Here is a 16,786-nt window from a genome sequence, read left to right on the forward strand (position 1 = left end):
TTTTGGTTTGGTTTCTGTGAGTTTCTCTCTGAGTGTGTGTTAGTCACTGCTGGTTCATGTGGCAGTGACACAGGGGTTTCTTTTCTGTGACACCTGGTTAGTTTGGCTTAGTCTTACCCTTGGAAGGTAAATTGCAGAGATGCACCAGTCTCTCAAATTCTTCTGCATCCAAACATTCACCATGGAAACCATTCCTGCTGCTGCTTAACAGAGAAGAAGGAGGGGAGAGGTCCTTTTAATTAGGACACACTTTTTAATTACTCCCGGATGCCTAAGTTATGGAACAGGCTCTCTTGTTTTAGCAGGATCCATGGAGCTCAGGAATCTTTGTGTGCTGGGAGCAGGGAAGTCTCATGAACTCAATGTATGCAGGTCCTGTTTAGGTCCATTTTGCCTTCCAGTGACCTTTCAAAGAATTCCACGCACCGGGTTCCTTTCCACAACTTTGCCCTGAAGTGCAAAGCCACATGTTTTAGGTGAGGTTAAGCCATCAACAGCTTGTACCCTTAACCCTTGAGTTCCATTTCTGGGACTGGACATTTTTATTGCACTGTATGTCTTGCTCTACTACCAAATAAGAATTTAAAAGGTCGATACAAGCACCTCTTGAATAGTGGTTTTTTTCAGCTTGTTGATTGATATTTGTTCCAGGTGCAGGTTGGGATTTATTTCGTTATTTAATGCATTTCATAGCCGTGAATGTGGCAAGTGGTTCTCCTGGGGGGGCTTGACCACGTTTCAGCCTGTCCAAGGAAAAGGCAAGTGGAAGTGCCTGGGATGTGGGATTTCATGGGCCAGATGCTCTCCAGCTTTTATTTACCAAAATTGTCCTGGTGGTTACTTTCTCCCCTGCCAGCTGCAGCACTTGAGGAGCTGTGCAGTGCCCCTAAGAAAACACAGGGTTTGCTCTAGTCAGTGATTTCCCTGTCTCTGAAGAAGTGCCCTCTCTGGACCTACTCAGAGTAGTAGATCCTACAACTGATGTAAAGCAGTGGCATGAGCTGATTAATGGCAGGGCTCACCAGAGCTGACGTTTGGGGTTACATTTTTTGAAAGACACTTCTGAAATTGAACCTCTAATGTTATTTTACAGCCTTTTTTTTATGCCTTGAAATTCCTCGAGTAATACAGAATGTTATTTTTCCTTTTTATCAAATTTTAAGGGTATTTCAGCAATTAAACTTGGTGCATTGCAGCCAAAACACATAGTACAGTTGGGTTCTTTGGCTTGATAGATGGCAATTCTTCCTATGTTAGAACAGAGCAAATATTGCTGTGTTTGGCACCTTGTGAAAAGAAAATTCCAGAAGAAGATGGGAAAAATATGCAAGATTGGGACAATTTTTGACATGAAAGTGGATGATGAATATAAATTGTTGTTCTACTGGTGAGGATCCATCTTGTACTTCCAAATACATCCTGGAAGATGTTCCACCAAGTGCCTGCTTTCAAATTCAGTGCTAATCCCGGACTTGCAGATTAGTCGTTCATGATCTGAAAGAGGAAAGATGGATATGGAATATACTGGCAGTGATTATCCAGTGTGGCCCCAGAGCCAACCTGTGCATGGATAGCACACGTAATGGGGTTTGTTTTCTGGAAGCTTGGAGTTTTCCAGGCAGTAGCTCACTCTATGGACTAATGCCTTTTGGGTAGTTTGGACAGGGAAAACAATATGAGACTAAGATGCTGTTGTGTTTTTGGGGGAGCCAGGTGACATTCCTGCTTTTCAGCAAACATTTAATTAGGATTTGTGACTCTCGGGAGCTGTGTAACAAGACAAATAGTTGCTGGATTTAAGACTCCCTGAATACTTCTTTGAGCCACTGGAACTATCCCAGTGCTGTGAAACCTGAGGGTCAAAATTGCCTTCACAAAAGTTCCCAAATGCAGAATTTTTAATGTCCAGTGGTTAATCCCACCTGTTAGGAGACCTCTCCTCATCCATAATTTTCAGGTGATTCCTCTGTTGCATCCTCATGGGCAGTGGCGGGTTTGCTGTCAAAGTCAGGGGTAGCATTTGGACTCCTCAGCGTTGGGAACAGGCAGGAAGCAAAGGGAATTGATGACAGTTTGAGCTCTGAGTAGGAATTCTGTGGCTGGTTTAGTTTCTTGGAGCCCTGCAGCAATGCTCTAACACTGGATTTAATGTGGATTCAGTACAAAATTTCAACGTGCTTGTTGTCAGAGTATTTAGCTGTAAATTAGGATCTCATTTAAAAGGCTCCATTTCATTTGTAGTTCTTAAAAAGCCCCAAAATTGTCTTTAGAAAGCTATTTTTACTTATTGCTTTAAATAACCATGTTTCCATGCTACACTCCACAGATGAAAACCTTGCTGAGGAACTCCAACAAGGATTTCACTTCATGTTACACCTGCATTTAAAAGTGTTGTTAAAGGAGGTGTCCGGGGAGCTATCCCTGAGGGATAACTGCTGGAACCACCTTCCAGGTGCTGCCAGGGGGCTTTGGGAAGTAGCTGTTGAGTCTAGTCCAGAGCTGTTGGTGAATCCCAGTTCCTGTGGATGACTGATGACACAAAGTGAGTTTGGAGTTGTCTTAATTCCATGTTTCCTTAAACAGCTCCCATGGCCACGTGGCATTGACCAGACTACCTTTGGGAGCAGGTCTGGAAATGGAGCTTTCATCTTCCCCAGCCCTCCTGGGGAAAAATGAGGATGTTAATGGAGCAGTACTTAACAAAGCTAAACTGCTGCAACTTGTGCTTTTAATCTATCAGGGATAAAAATGTGCCTTTTTTTGGTCAGGACTGAACAGTTTCCCAGAACCAAACTTCAAAAAAGCAAGAGTTTAGCTGTCTAGAAAACAACATATGTATGTTGTTATACAAATATATATAGACTGTTATATAGAACTTATAAACATGTAACTTCAGGGAATAACTTCAGTGAATATATGAACATTTATATCTCTGCTTTAATGGAACTGCCAGCAGAAGGAATCATGAGTTCTCCTTAAAAATCCCACAAACAGAAGGGTAAATTTTAAGGCTAAATTTAAGAGTAAATTTAAAGGTAAATTTTATATTGCCTGAGATATGGGGTACTATAATATCAAATTCAAAGATGTCACGTGTAACATTTTAGGTAGAAATTTCTGGCTAATTGGCAGTGAGTCACTAGAGGATGTTTTCCAGTATCGTCCACAAATTAAACCATTTAGTGATTTTGGTTTTTATATTTATTTTTAAATTTTAAATTTATTTTATTTAATTTTATTTTTATAATTATTTTTAAGGTCAGGCTGCAGTTGGAGCTCTCCCGTGGTTCTGTGCCCAGCACAGCCTGAGTAGGTAGAACTGCAGAGATCTCCATAAACAAGCTGTCAGGACTGTTTGGATAAGGGCTGGGGAAGGGACAATAATGAACCAAGTGTACAACACAGTTTGAAAAGCCAAGTTTTCTCAGACCGTTTATTTTTAATGGGGTTCCCCAGATAGAAGGTGCTTTATTGTCTGTGATGCAAATAAACACAATGAGTTTGCAGGTCTGAGTCATTTGCAAAATATAATGAAATATTGGATATTCCTTCAAGAAAATCCAGGAGAAAATGAATTGTACAGGCTCTGATTTAAAGGCTAAATAAAGGCTGGAATTCCCTGTGGTTTCTTTAGGGAGTGGGTAAATACAGCGTTATGCAGGTGTGAAGGGGATGTGGCATCCCAGGGACATGGGGCTGTTGGGAAAGGCTCCAGCTGCCCTTTCTGCCAGTCCCCCCTAAGCTCAGGGCTTGGCAGGTCTGGTTTTTATCATTTCCCTGCGTAGACTAAATAGAAAGAAATCCCAAATTAATGCCATGTTAATCAAAAGAAACACTAAGAAGTTTGCTGTGTTACTAAAACCAGGCTTTGCTGTTGTGACAAATGACCTGCCCTGAAATCCTGCTGCTTTCAGGAGCCCAGAGTGCAGGGGTGGGGCTGGGAATGCCCACAGTGCCGTGGGCAGGTCTGGGCTCCCCTTCCAGGGCTGCTCTGCAGAACATCTCCAGAAGGTGTGGGGGAACTCTCCAGCCTCTGCTCCTGACCATGGAGTTTGGGTTCAGGGTTGGTCCTGTAGTGCTCACCTGCTCTCTGTGTTCCTTGTACCCTGTTTGCTTTCCTTGCAGCTGGTTAAGGAATGAATTTAGCCGAACCAAGTCTAATCCACTGTATATCCACTATATCCACAATATAACTCCTGGATGATTTCTGTTTGAATTTGTCCATATTATTTTTCTACTGTCTGGTTGTGTGTTAACAAGGGACTTATAACCCTGTTTGTGGCAGTGCAGCCCCACAAGTACTTGGCTGCTACTTTCAGTTTTCTTTTAAAAACAGCCTAAGTAAAATAATAATAATAATAAATATAATCATAGAATCATTAAGGTCAGAAAAGATCTTTAAAATCATGAAGTCCAACTGTCAACCAGCACCACCACCATGTTCACCATTAAACCATGTCCTCAAGTGCCACTTCCCCATGTTTTATGAGCACCACTGCCCTGGGCAGCTGTGCCAGGGCTGGACAACCCTTTTCATGAAGGAATTTTCCCTCATATCCAACCTGAACCTCCCCTGTGCAACTTGAGGCTGTTTCCTCTCATCCTGTCCCTTGTTCCCTGGGAGCAGAGCCTGACCCCCACCTGGCTCCACCCTCCTATCAGGGAGTTGCAGAGAGCCAGGAGGTCCCCCCTGAGCCTCCTTTCCTCCGGTCTGAGCCCGCCCAGCTCCCTCAGCTGCTCCTGGTGCTCCAGACCCTTCCCCAGCTCCATTCCCTTCCCTGGACACACTCCAGCCCCTCAATGTCTTTTTTGTCATGAGGGGCCCAGAACTAATACAATAATATTCTGATATTTCTGAATGGCCAAATGTGAGATGTTTCTTTTGTTTTAAGATGTCTGATTTCTTGTTGGCAAGGAGGACCATTGGCACCAGTGAGCACAAGGGCACGTTGCAGGGGCCGTGTTTGGTGGCCGTGGCCCAGGTGTTCATCACACAAAACCATCTGAGGCATCCAAGTGCTCCTCAAGTACTAAAGTTTATGTCCTCAAGCAATGCTAGCAGAGAGTATATAAAGGAAAATGCTCCTTTCCACCACCCTCTGCTTCCAGAAGGGTTTTGGTTTTGCTGCACAGAGCTGGTCCCTGGAGGGAAGTTGCCCTATCCAGCTTTCAGAGTTGCTGTTCTGTTCCTGCTACACCTTTACCTGCCTTGGAGAGGAGGAGGCTCCAGGGAGCTCATTGCTTCCAGTGCCTTAAGGAGGCTTAGAAAAAGGAGGGAGAGGGACTTATTTGGGTAGAGAGTGACAGGGCAAGGGGCAGTGGTTTTAAACTGGAAGAGAAAATGGTTAGGTGGGACACTGGGAAGGAAATCTTGGCTGTGAGGGTGGTGAGGCCCTGGCACAGGTTGCCCAGAGAAGCTGTGGCTGCCCATCCCAGGTTGGACGGGGCTTGGAGCAACCTGGGCTAGTGGAAGGTGTCCCTGCCCATGGCCAGGGGGTGGGATGAGGTGGGTTTTAAGGCCCCTTCCAACCCAAACCAGTCTGGGATTCCCTGATTCTCTCCAGTCTCTCCATTCCCTCCATCCTACCTCCCTCCATTCCTGTTGGTTCCTCTCCGGTGTCTCAGCCACAGAAAGGATTGAAAGGATGCTGCAGTGGGATGCAGCTCCAATAACAAATCACTTGTGGAGTTTGAGGTTTGGATCTCAGCTTGGATCCCTCATCTTTTTCTTTGAGCAAAGTCCACAGCTGAGAATTGGCATCGAGTAGATTTTTTTAGAGATGTAAACCTTTTAATGTGGAACCAACAGAAACTGTAAAAATAATTGTTAAAACACTGAAAAAAAAGATTGACTTTGACTCAGAGTATTTTATTAGAGCAAACCAAACCATCTTGCTTGGTTCTGGCTGTTTTAAGTTTTCAATTGTGTTCAGCAACAATTCGAAATGAAAGGTCATTTCAGCTGAAATAATGACTCTTTCCCTGAAGCCATTTAAAAAGGATTCAGAATGGTATGAAGCTTTTGTTTTTACATAAACAATTCATTAAGATCAACATGAACCTGCAAAAAAAAAAGTGCCATCAATCAACATGTGTTTTTGCTTTAAAAAACAACGAAAAAAGCGCCAAGAGATGTGGGTTGATTATTTTGCACCAGCCCAGATTTATGGGTGGCTGTAAATCAGCTTCCCCCTCCCAGGTTGTAAAGGAGTGATAATGCCGCTCTTGTTCAAATTCTGTATTTAGATAGCAAAGGGTCTGCTGCAAGAACTGGATATATCTGAGGGGCCAGGCTGGATCCTGCTCCCAAATATCCATGGATAATGGGAGGAAGCAACACAGCCAGCTCTCTTCGGAGACGGCAACTGCCAGATGACAGAACCCAAAAGAAGCCTTTTGGAGGCTTTATTTAATGAAAACAGTGCAAATGGTGAGAAATGTGGTCTCTCTTGATTCATTGCCTGGGCAGCCTTCAGCTGGGAATTAATTAATAACTTTGGGAGGTTATTTTTATAAGCCTTAAGTAGCAGGATATTATCTGGTCTGTCCTGGGGCTTCACCTCCTCAGAGCAGTAGCCAGGATGTCTGAGAGGGCTCGGAGGGCCTTGTCCCCCCTCTCAGCCCATCTGGTCCCTGGATGAGCTGTGCTGGGAGTGGGCTGGTCTTTGAAGTTTGTTTGGAGTCCTGTCTAGACTCCCAAAAAATTCCTTCCTCTCCAGCTTTGCTTTTCTATTAAGCAAAGCTAAAAACTTTTTAAAACTCTTGCCTCTGAAAAAAAAAAAAGTCATTTCTCATGCCAGTACCAGCTAAACTCCGGGAGACAAAAGCTTTTGGAATTCATGTGATGGCCCCTAAACTGCCTTTTTTTTTTTTTTTTTATAAACCCACCCTGAAGGACTTCCTTTGCAGGGAGGAATAAAATCTCTGTACCTGTATGAGGGCAACCTGTTCTCTTTGGGTTCTGTATGATAAAGAAACACCAAATTTTAGAGTTTTGGTTATTGTTTTTTTTAGATAACACTCATGGTTAATCTCACAGATACTGGAGGAAGATAAGTTTTATTGCTTTAAAAGGTGCACGGAAACCCACTCTATGTCATTGCTCAATCATTGCTCATTTTGTTAAAATTTGTTCACATAGCCAAAGATATTTTGGGTTTTTTAATCATAATGAACTGGAAACTTCAGAGTCAACTGTAGTATTTTCTTTTATAGATGGCTACTGTTGATTTTCCTTTTAATGTTTTTTAGCTTTTATGTGCAGTCATTATTCCTTGAGGTTAAAGCTTTTGGTGTTTATTCTACATTTATGTTTAATCTGAGTTTCAAAGTCCTGCAAATTATGAATGTGTTCCTTTCAACCCAGTTTTCATTCCTAGAAACCTCTGTGCTGCTTGGAGCTGATCTCCAGGCTCACACTCCTTGTTGCAGTGCCCATATTCTTTTTAAAAAAAGGGGTTTTGTGAACAGGCTGTGCAGGTTTTGCTCACTTGAAGAATCGCAGAAACCACAGGGAATTTTGGTAGAGCTTTTTATCAGGCTGATCCACCGATCCAGATTTCTCAGAAGCTCTTTTTGACTTCCAGGATGTGCAGAAATCATGGTAAATTTTTGAAGTTAATTCTGTTTTATATCTATTTAAAATGGCTGTGAACATTTCCTGACCCTTCACATGGACTGTGCTTGAAGCTGGCACGAATTTCATCTCAGAAATCCCATAAAAGATTTACTTTCCTTTTCCCCTTCCCTTCTTCTCCCCAGTCCAAACTTGTCCCAGGTCCAAGGACAATGTTACTCCAGTGGAACACAGGATAGAGGATCCTGAAAGCCTAAAGCACGTGCAAGGCCAGTAGATTATTGTTGTTTTTAGTTTCATTTGCAAAGGTGTAAAAGGCAGCAAAGGGATTGATCCTCATCCCGGCTACCAAAGAGGATCCACCAAAGAGGATCCACAATTTTGTGGTCACCTCTGTGCCTAAATAATTTGGAGAGAACAAGTCCCTAGTGGGGCTGCCTTATGGTAGAAATCTGATCACAGAATCACACAATTATTTAGGCTGGAAAAGGCTCCAAAATCATCAAGTCCAGCCTGTGCCCAATCCCCACCGTTCACCCAGCCCAGAGCACTGAGTGCCACGTCCAGTTGTTCCTTGGACACCTCCAGGGATAGGGACTCCACCACCTGGATGCTCCTGTCCCGGCTGAAAGGAGGGAGAAAGGATTTCCCATCCACAGTGCAGGGTGGGGAACTTCTCCCCGGTGTTTCATACCTGACCTGTCTCCCCTGGGAACGTAACCCTGCCAGGGAATGTAACTCTGCCAGGGAAGAAATCCTTACTCCAGCATTTTCAAAATTCCCCTTTCAATTAAACTGCTTTTCTTTTCCCCAGTTGACTCCTTATCTTTCCTCCAGCTTCTCTTACACAGACTTCCCAGGTGGCAAAGTCTGACTTTCCTCTTAATCTCTGAGGTCAGAACAAAAACAAGGTGACTTCTTATTTTGGGGATGACTCAGTAACTGGGGAGTTACTCAGCTGGATCTGAACTTGCCAGGGAAAAGCAGTTGAATTCGTTAACTTTGGAAAGGTGTTTCTCGTCATGGAATGGGTGGGGCCAACCCAGCGCTGCCAAGTGGGAAAGAAGTTTTGCCAGAGGGAAAATCTAATGTTTCTCCCAGGTTGGGCTCCCAGCACAGCTCAGGCAGCTCTTCACCTGTGCAGGGAGGGGGAGAGGGAGGGGGAACTCGGGGCAGGATGTGGCACAGCACTCTGGGCAAGACCAAGATCCCATTTCTCCCTCCCTACTTCCAAGGATCTTCCTCTCTGAGGAACCAGTGGACACTCTTTGTATCTTTACAGGGGAAGGTACCTGGAGTCATCCTTTATATCCCAAACACTCCCGAGAGTCCTCAGGGACCAGCTGGGCTGGCCTTACTCCTGCTTAAGAAACTCCTTTTAGTGTTGAGAAAATGGGAGCCTGGCAAACCCAAAACAATCCAAGGGAAAAGAAGGGGTGGGATAAACCCTACACTTAAAGATAAACAATTCAAACTTTATTTTTACAAAATAGGACCATTTAAATAAGAATATTTTCATCTTGAAAATTTACAGCATTGAGATTTGTGAGAAAGATTGATTTATTTTCAATTATTTTTGTAAATAACTCCTATAGGTTTGTAGTCTGGCTTTTTAAACCAGTTCTATCTGGTTTGATCTTGTAAAAAAAGAAATGTAGTAGTAGTAGGACACATTTGTAGTTAAAACAACTGTTTTATGTCTTGCTTTTGGGTAAAAAAGAGAGTTTATTAGATGTGTTGTATTTCTGCTTGTCTGGTGTGTCAGAGGCAGGGAGTTGTACTTTTGGGTGCATGTAGAGCATGAATTTTCCTTAGGACTGTTGTCCAAATTGCTTTTAAAGAGGTCTCAGAGGTAAATGAGGGGTCCAGCTTTAGCCTGGACTTCCCGGGGGTGGGATTTGGCTCCTCTTTCCCCTGCCCTTTGCAGTTTGGTGTCTCAGTGACTGTGGAAGAAGATCCTCCTGCAGCAGCTGCTGACTCAGGGAATCGTGGAACCTGCTCTCAGCATTGTGCTGATGTGGTGTTCCAGTCATTAAACACAAAGGATTTGGGATAGCAAACACATGGGCTGGAATCTGGAATCTTCCCTGGGTGTCAGACACAATCTCCCTGACATGGAGCGCCCCGGGCTGTTGTGTCAGGTGATGTCACCACCCGGTGACATGATGGGCTGTGACAGCCAGCCCCAGGGAGGCACATGCCAGAGGGGGAGCTTGGGAGGGGGAGCTGGATGGATCCCATTCCTCTCTCTTGGGTGAACTGCGCACGGAAAAGTCTTAGCCAGCGATTTCTGCTGAAAGCTGTGTGGGATCCCAGCCCTGGAGCTCTCTGGGAGCTGCTGTTGCTGTGGGTCACTGAAAGGTATTTTTGGACATATTTTCATCTAAAAGAGCAGTTTTTCTGGAAGAGACACGTGGGGTGGGGGTGACACTTGTTCACACAAACACACATCAAAAATCTGTTGTGGCTTTGCCAGGAACTTGGCATTTTGTGCAGTGTCCAAGGTCCAACAAGCAAACCTTGGTTGCTGCTTCATGGAAACACTGGAGGATTAAGAAAAGTGACAGCAGAAGTGTCACATTGCTCGTGGACCGTGCTCTTTCACCCAGACTTTGTTGCTGGTGCCTGTTTAACCTGTACCTTTAGCCTGGAGAAAAGGAGGCTCAGGGGGAACCTCTCACCCTCTGCAACTCCCTGACAGGAGGGTGGAACCAGGTGGGGGTCAGGCTCTGCTCCCAGGGAAAAAGGGACAGGATGAGAGGAAACGGCCTCAAGCTGTGCCAGGGGAGGGTCAGGTTGGACATGAGGAGGAATTTCTTCCTGGAAAGGGTGTTCAGTCATTGGAAGGGGCTACCCAGGGAGGTGGTGGAGTCCCCATCCCTGGAGGTGTCCAAGAAACGACTGGACATGGCACTCAGTGCTCTGAGCTGGGTGACATGGGGGGGATTGGGCACAGGTTGGACTTCATGATCCTGGAGGGCTTTTCCAACCTTAATTATTCTATGATTCTATAATAAAATGATGCACAGAAGTTAGAAATCAGATGAAAATGTAGATGGGAAGGAGCCTCTGGAGGTCACCTCACCTGACCTCCTGGCAGGGCTGACTTCAGAGTGGTCTCAAGTGGCCCAAGAGTGGTTCTGTCTGGTGTAAAAAATATGCAAAGGTGGAGGTGCTCCAGCCTCTCTGGGCTCATGTTCAGCCATTCCTGACAGAAGAGATATCCCGTTCAGCTGCTGAGGAAAAGTGACCTTATGGTTTAAGGGCTGACTCCAGGGATTCCCATCATTCCTCATACAAACATGTCCACCCTGTGACCTGGGTAAGGGTCTTGATTTTACTGTGCCTCTCTGGTGCATCTGCAAACATGATGACAACACTTCATTCCTTTCTTTGTACCATCCATTAAGCTGCAAGTTTGGGAATTGTGTGTTAATGTGTTCAGACATTGGCCGGGGCTTCAGCAGGGATCCTCAGGTAGGACTCTGATGTGAAGTGACAGCAAAGAGCCCACGAGACAAAAAGCTGCACAAATATTTCTGAGATGATCTGAAAATACCCTGAGTTGTTCACAAGGTAAATGTCAAATACCTCAACTGCATGTTCTAAATGAAACAAGTTGCTCCTGCTACAGGATCTTCCTTTTTTTTATCTATGAAGTTTCATCTCACTGGTGATTATTAGGAGTGTTAATCCTTCTTACTTCCCCTGGCAGTTCTCTAAGGAAGCTGGTGTTTGGGCAAGGAGGGAAAAGATGCAGTGGGCTTCAGGTTATTGGGAATACAATAGTATGGAAGTGGTTTTGCTTTATATAGGGAACTGCTAATTGGGTGTTAGGGGCTGCTAACTTTATAGTCTTGTAAAACTGCAGCAACTGAAGCTGCCACTTGTATAAAGTCTCCAGGGGGAAAGGCAAGTTTTCATGTCACTCCATGGAAAAGGTTAAGAAACAAACAGAACAGTTGTTTTGGTGTTTGTGCTTCAGCAATTCACTGGTCTGTGATTTAAACAGAATTTCAGGCAACCTTGTGGTGTTTGCAAACTGGTTGTAAGTGCTCATTCTGAAACAGCAGAACAAATTTTAAAATGCCATGGACTTAATTTGCATGTGACCAGACCCAACTCAAGGTTCCCATTTCCTCTCCCTGTTTTCACAGAGCCAGGAAGTTGAAATTCTCCAGAAAGGTTATTGCAGCAGAACCCAGGGTTTGTATCATGAGCACAGACATGGGTTCTTCCAGGAGAGGCTGTTTCACAGAATCATGGAATCATGGAATGGTTTGGGTTGAAAGGGACCTCAAAGCCCATCTCATTCCACCCCCTGCCATGGGCAGGGACACCTTCCACTCTCCCAGGTTGCTCCAAGCCCTGTCCAACTTGGCCTTGGACACTTCCAGGGATGGGGAATCCACATCCACAACAATCTATGTGTCTGCCTGTAGCACTCATTTTGCTCATTAGTTGATTCCCAGTGAACTGTCATTCCCAGGAGAGGGCACGGTGGAAGTTCTGCTTGGAAATGCTGTTTCTCATCCTGTCTGGGTCCAGTTACTGATGTAAAACAGTGTCAATATTTTCTACCCTCAGAGGTAGAAAGAGCCTGTTGTTTTAAATACAGACCACTCATAGTTTCCCCTCCTTTTTTCTTGCATAAATAACAGGAATAACAGTGAAAGGGTCTTGAGGGTTTTTAGAAATCAGATCTCTCTGAGAAAAAAAAGCATCATTTCCTTAACTTCTGAGATGTGTTAAGAGTGTATAAATCTGTGTATTGGGCCTTGAGGGACTGCACTGCTGGACTTGTGCAGGTGCACACGGTAGGAAAAGCAATAAAACACCCAAAGTGCTCAGTACTCTGGATTTATTCAGATCTATTGCTGTGTTTTCGTGGATGGAAACTGCACCACCAAAGATGACCCACCTCCTTGGAAATGATGGAATGAAGGGCATTGTGTTTTGTGTGTGCACAAAATGTGAGGTTAAGAATAAACCGTTCCTGGGTTTAACCTTCATTTTTTTTCTGAGATAGACCCTGAAGGTGTCACTTTTATAAATAAAGGAATGTTGCTAGAGGTGTTGAGTGCTTCCCTCTCACTCTGCTTCCAGGGACACTGTGGTTTGATATGGAGTGGCTGATCTTAGCAGCCCTGGAAATGTGATCCAGGTGAATCTCAGTGATTTATGGCCTTGAAGTGACACTGCCAAGTGTCTTATGCTCAGAAAGAGAGAAAATGCCATTAGAAAATGGGTGTGAGGTGACCAGTGCTCCCCAGGTGACAAATATCTGTGTGTCCCTTTGCATTTGAGAAATAGGAACAACTTTGTGCCGTGATAAAATGGGATTGTGCATTTTTTGGGGAACTCCCCAAACCATGTGCTGCTTCTGGGCACTGTCCTTGATCCTGGCTCAGGTATAACCCCCCATTCCAGAGCTGTGGAGGAATGATGCCATAGCAGATCTCACATCCGTAAGGATGGTCCTTCCAGCCCCTCACATCTGTCTGGCACAGCACATGGGAGGGAGGAGGGAGGTTTCCTATCCAAGCTGGAGGTGAAGGTGTGCTTTTCCCTTGGTTATCCAAGCTCTGCAAGGATTCCAGTGGGACTGGGAGTTAGGCTCTGCATGACTTTGTGCTGCAGGCAAAATGGCTCTGCTAACCTAAGTGGAGACAGAGCCTTGGCTGGCTCAGGAAGGGTCAAACATCCTGGTCAGGCCGAGTTCCTGGAGCCTCCTGAGCTCCAAATCCCTCTGGAGCTGAGGGAAGTTTTCTCTCCATCAGTTCTGCAGGCAACAATAACCTTCCCATCAGAGCCCTCAGCCTCCTTCCCCATCCCTTCCCTGCCTCAGAAGTGCCACTCCTTGGCCGCGTGCCAGATGTCCCGGGAGAAGGAGGGGGGAAATCCCACTAAATGATGCTGGAATTATTCTTAGTCGGGAAGGAAATGAGTGATTAAGTGTACATGAGACTCACGAGTGGCCAACACATTATCAGTGCTGGTATTTCAACTATGTCCAGCACATGGATCAGGGAGAGAGAAAGTATTTCCTGATATCTGGCTCTGCCTTTCTTCTGGGCTGATCCAGAGATAAGGGCCGTGCTCTGAGGGATCCCTGGGTGGGAGATACTAAGATTGATTAGGTCTAGGACTGAGGGAAGAGGTCAGAGACTCGCAGTACAAAGCTAAACTTCAACTTTGATAGCTCTCAGGCTATGCTTTTATGTTTCCCCCCCCCAAAGATAGCTTTTATATCTACAAAGAGAAATTTAACTCCTCAAGAAAAGCCTATTTGCAATTTCAAGCTGGAAACTCCCCCCCCCAGTAACTGTGCTGATGCTTTACCTACAAATCTTATGGCTTTGTAGTGACATTTAGTGACACTTGAATGTCAGCTAAACCACCAAGGTGATGAGCAACTCACAAAGACCTCCTGGTAATGGTGGAATGACAGATTTCCTCTATATTTTTATTTATTTCAAACATTAAACAGAGATAGTTATGTGTTTAAATAATTTAAAATAAATAATCATTTTAAATAAATTAAACTATGAGGACCTGTATAAAGATGGAAAAATGGCTCTTCCAGGTCAGTCCTCCAAGTCTTGGGCAATAAAGTGAGTAGATAATTAGTGAGCTCTATTAAGAATTAATGTGTTTAGTGGAGTTCAGACTTCCTGAGCATTCCCACAGGAATTCTGTGTTGCCATTGTCCAGATGTGTTGTTCTCAGTCCTGCTGAGAGAGCTGGTGATGGCAAAGCCTGGGTTTTACCAAGTGCTTTTTAACTGACTTTAGTTTTGAATTCACAATTCCAAAAGTAGGTTTGAAGACCAGAGGAGATTTCATAAGTTGACTAGTGCATCACTGAGAGACAGTGGAAAACCACTTCCAGCACTGCCCAGATGATATCTCTGGGTTTTTATGGATTTTCTGGTACCAAATCCAAGTGTGGAGCTGGTTTGTGGTTCCTCAGGACACAGCCTGTGGTGCCAACATGTCTTGTGGGAATAGTTGTGCCTGATGCAATGCTTTGGCTTCATCTCAGGCTGCACTTCTGAAACATCTAAACCACCGTCAGAATTGACAGGAACCTTTCCTTTGATTTTTGAATGGATAATTCTTAGCAACTCATCAGCAAACCATACTTGTAGTACACAGGGGGCTCTGAGCTGAATTCGGGATCGTATTGTTGTTGTATCTGTCCAGGGAAAGGTTTGGTGAAGAGGATCCAAGAAAGTCTATTGGAGAGTAGGAAGTAGTCTACAACTAATGGGGTTTGGAATCCAGAGCTTTAAATGTGTGTACTGAGTGATGGGAAGTGCCTTCTGTGGACCGGCATGGCTGGTAAATAGGAGAATTACTTTACCAGTGAGAATAATTTCCTGCTGTGCTGCTTATTTTAGTATTGTGGAATACTAAGGAGAGTCCTCTGCTGTCACTGAAAAGTAGCAGGTGATTTGGGAACATTTTTGTGTCAATGGAGCCGAGTTTCCATGGCGCGGACACTGCTAATTGCAGTGCTTTGAAGCAGTTACATTTTTGTTAACGTGCTAACGATGGAGTTCCCTCTGGAATACCTGTTCTGGCAGCCCTGGGAATGCCACCGCATCTCGCTTTGGCATCCTTTGGTCTCCTGTGGTTTTGTTTGCTTTGCATCTCACGTGCCTGTTTATTTCCCAGAGCTGTGTAGTTGTTTATCTGGATCATCGGGAATATCCAATCTGTTGACATGTAAATACAGCAGCTGTTATTTGTAGGGCTTTTGTGGTCGGTGATCTACAAGTTATTAGAGGTGATAATCTGTGCTGTTGTGTTGCAGCGCTCATTGCTCACATGTGTAAACTAGATTTATGTGGGTTTAATGGGTCTTATAGATTAAAAAACCCAGTAGAGAATAGTAATCAAATGATACTTGGTCTAGTGGAAGGCGTCCCTGCCCATGGCAGGGGAATGGAGCTGGATGAGCTTTAAGGTCCCTTCCATCCACCCCATTCTATGATTCCATAATGCAAATAAAAACCAAGTGATCAGATCCCTGACCTGATGCTACTGGAGCTCTGCTCACAAACAAGTGTCAGCTGGGAGGGTAATATCTGGGAATATGTATATCCTTGTGGGATGCAGCAGTCATTTGACTGGAAGTGGTTTGGGATGCTGTCTCCCAATCCTGAACCCCAACTCATGGTCCCTTCTGGAGTGGTGGCTGTGGCTCTGCTTGGCTTCTGCAGGGAGATGTTGGGAAAGGGGAAATCACTCTGACAGAATTCACTAAGAGAATGCTTAGTTTTTGGTGTCCTACAGCAATCTCTGAAAACATGGATACGAATGAGAAGCCCTCGAGTTGAGGTCAGGCCTGCAGAGCAAGGACCCGAGTGCTGAATTGCGCTGCTGAAGCCAAGTTTTGTAGGCAGCTTCTCAGCTTTTCCCTTTCATCCATTATCTTTCCCTCGGGGAGGTGACTCAGGGAGGTGGATGTTGCTGATGTGAATCAGGTTTGTGGGACCAGGCCCACAGAGCTCAGTGTTTGCAGGGCTGTTAAATCCCGGGCTCGTTTCGTGGAGCAGCGTTAAGGATCACGTTGTTGCAACATGTTAAATTGCTTTAAATATAATCAGCCTTCACATCATGCCTCGGGTTGATCATTGCCATATTTGTAAAAGCAGAGCTGAAGACATTTTCTTGGCACGTCCCAAACTCCATCACACAGCCCGTAACGCGATCCCGGATTGGAAGGGCTTTAGGACTTTGAGGGAAATGAACCCTTGGAGCCTCAGCACGAGGCTGAAATGGGCAGGGATGTAAAGACTCTTAAAGCAATCTCAGGCAGTAATTTCACTTTGTTGAACTAGGTTTAGGCGATTTGGTTTCTCAGACCTTTCAGGTTCCATTCTGATTATTTCAGTGACACAGCAGAGATAACACTAAGTGGCTGCAGTTTACTTTTGCTGTTAAACTCTGCATTTAAAGAGAGCTCACAGGTATGCATTTGTTTTTTTTAACACTTGGCATAGCCAAAAATGCACAGCCTTGATAAAGACAGGATGGCTGAGGTGGCTGTTCATTCTCCAGGTTTCTGTATTTGTTTTTCATCCATCCCTGGCAGATCCTGCAAAGGGAGAGCTCCAGCTGGCTTGGGAAGTTCAGCTGTAAAAGGAAAGGTCTGAGGTGAATACACAAGATTATTGTGCTTGAAAACCTCAAATCTCATTTG

At 44.7% G+C, this 16,786-nt stretch overlaps 1 protein-coding gene across 3 annotated transcripts in view; it reads left to right on the top strand.

Annotated features, from left to right (window-relative positions):
* The window catches only part of ROR1 (receptor tyrosine kinase like orphan receptor 1), a 146,632-nt gene that overhangs the window by 48,693 nt on the left and 81,153 nt on the right, over positions 1 to 16,786 (top strand). Inside the window, exons 1-2 of one of the 3 annotated variants that reach the window (XM_027694226.1) lie at positions 9,763 to 9,937; positions 14,782 to 14,849. The exons of 1 other annotated variant lie outside the window; for it this stretch is intronic. The gene's annotated coding sequence lies outside the window, so the exon portion shown is untranslated. Of the gene's footprint in view, positions 1 to 9,762; positions 9,938 to 14,781; positions 14,850 to 16,786 lie in introns of those variants that run through there. One more of the 3 variants, XM_027694225.1, reaches the window with a different exon arrangement.

This window comes from Neopelma chrysocephalum, unplaced genomic scaffold (assembly GCF_003984885.1).
Source record: "Neopelma chrysocephalum unplaced genomic scaffold, ASM398488v2 Primary Assembly neopelma1_97, whole genome shotgun sequence".
Taxonomy (NCBI): Eukaryota; Metazoa; Chordata; class Aves; order Passeriformes; family Pipridae; genus Neopelma; species Neopelma chrysocephalum.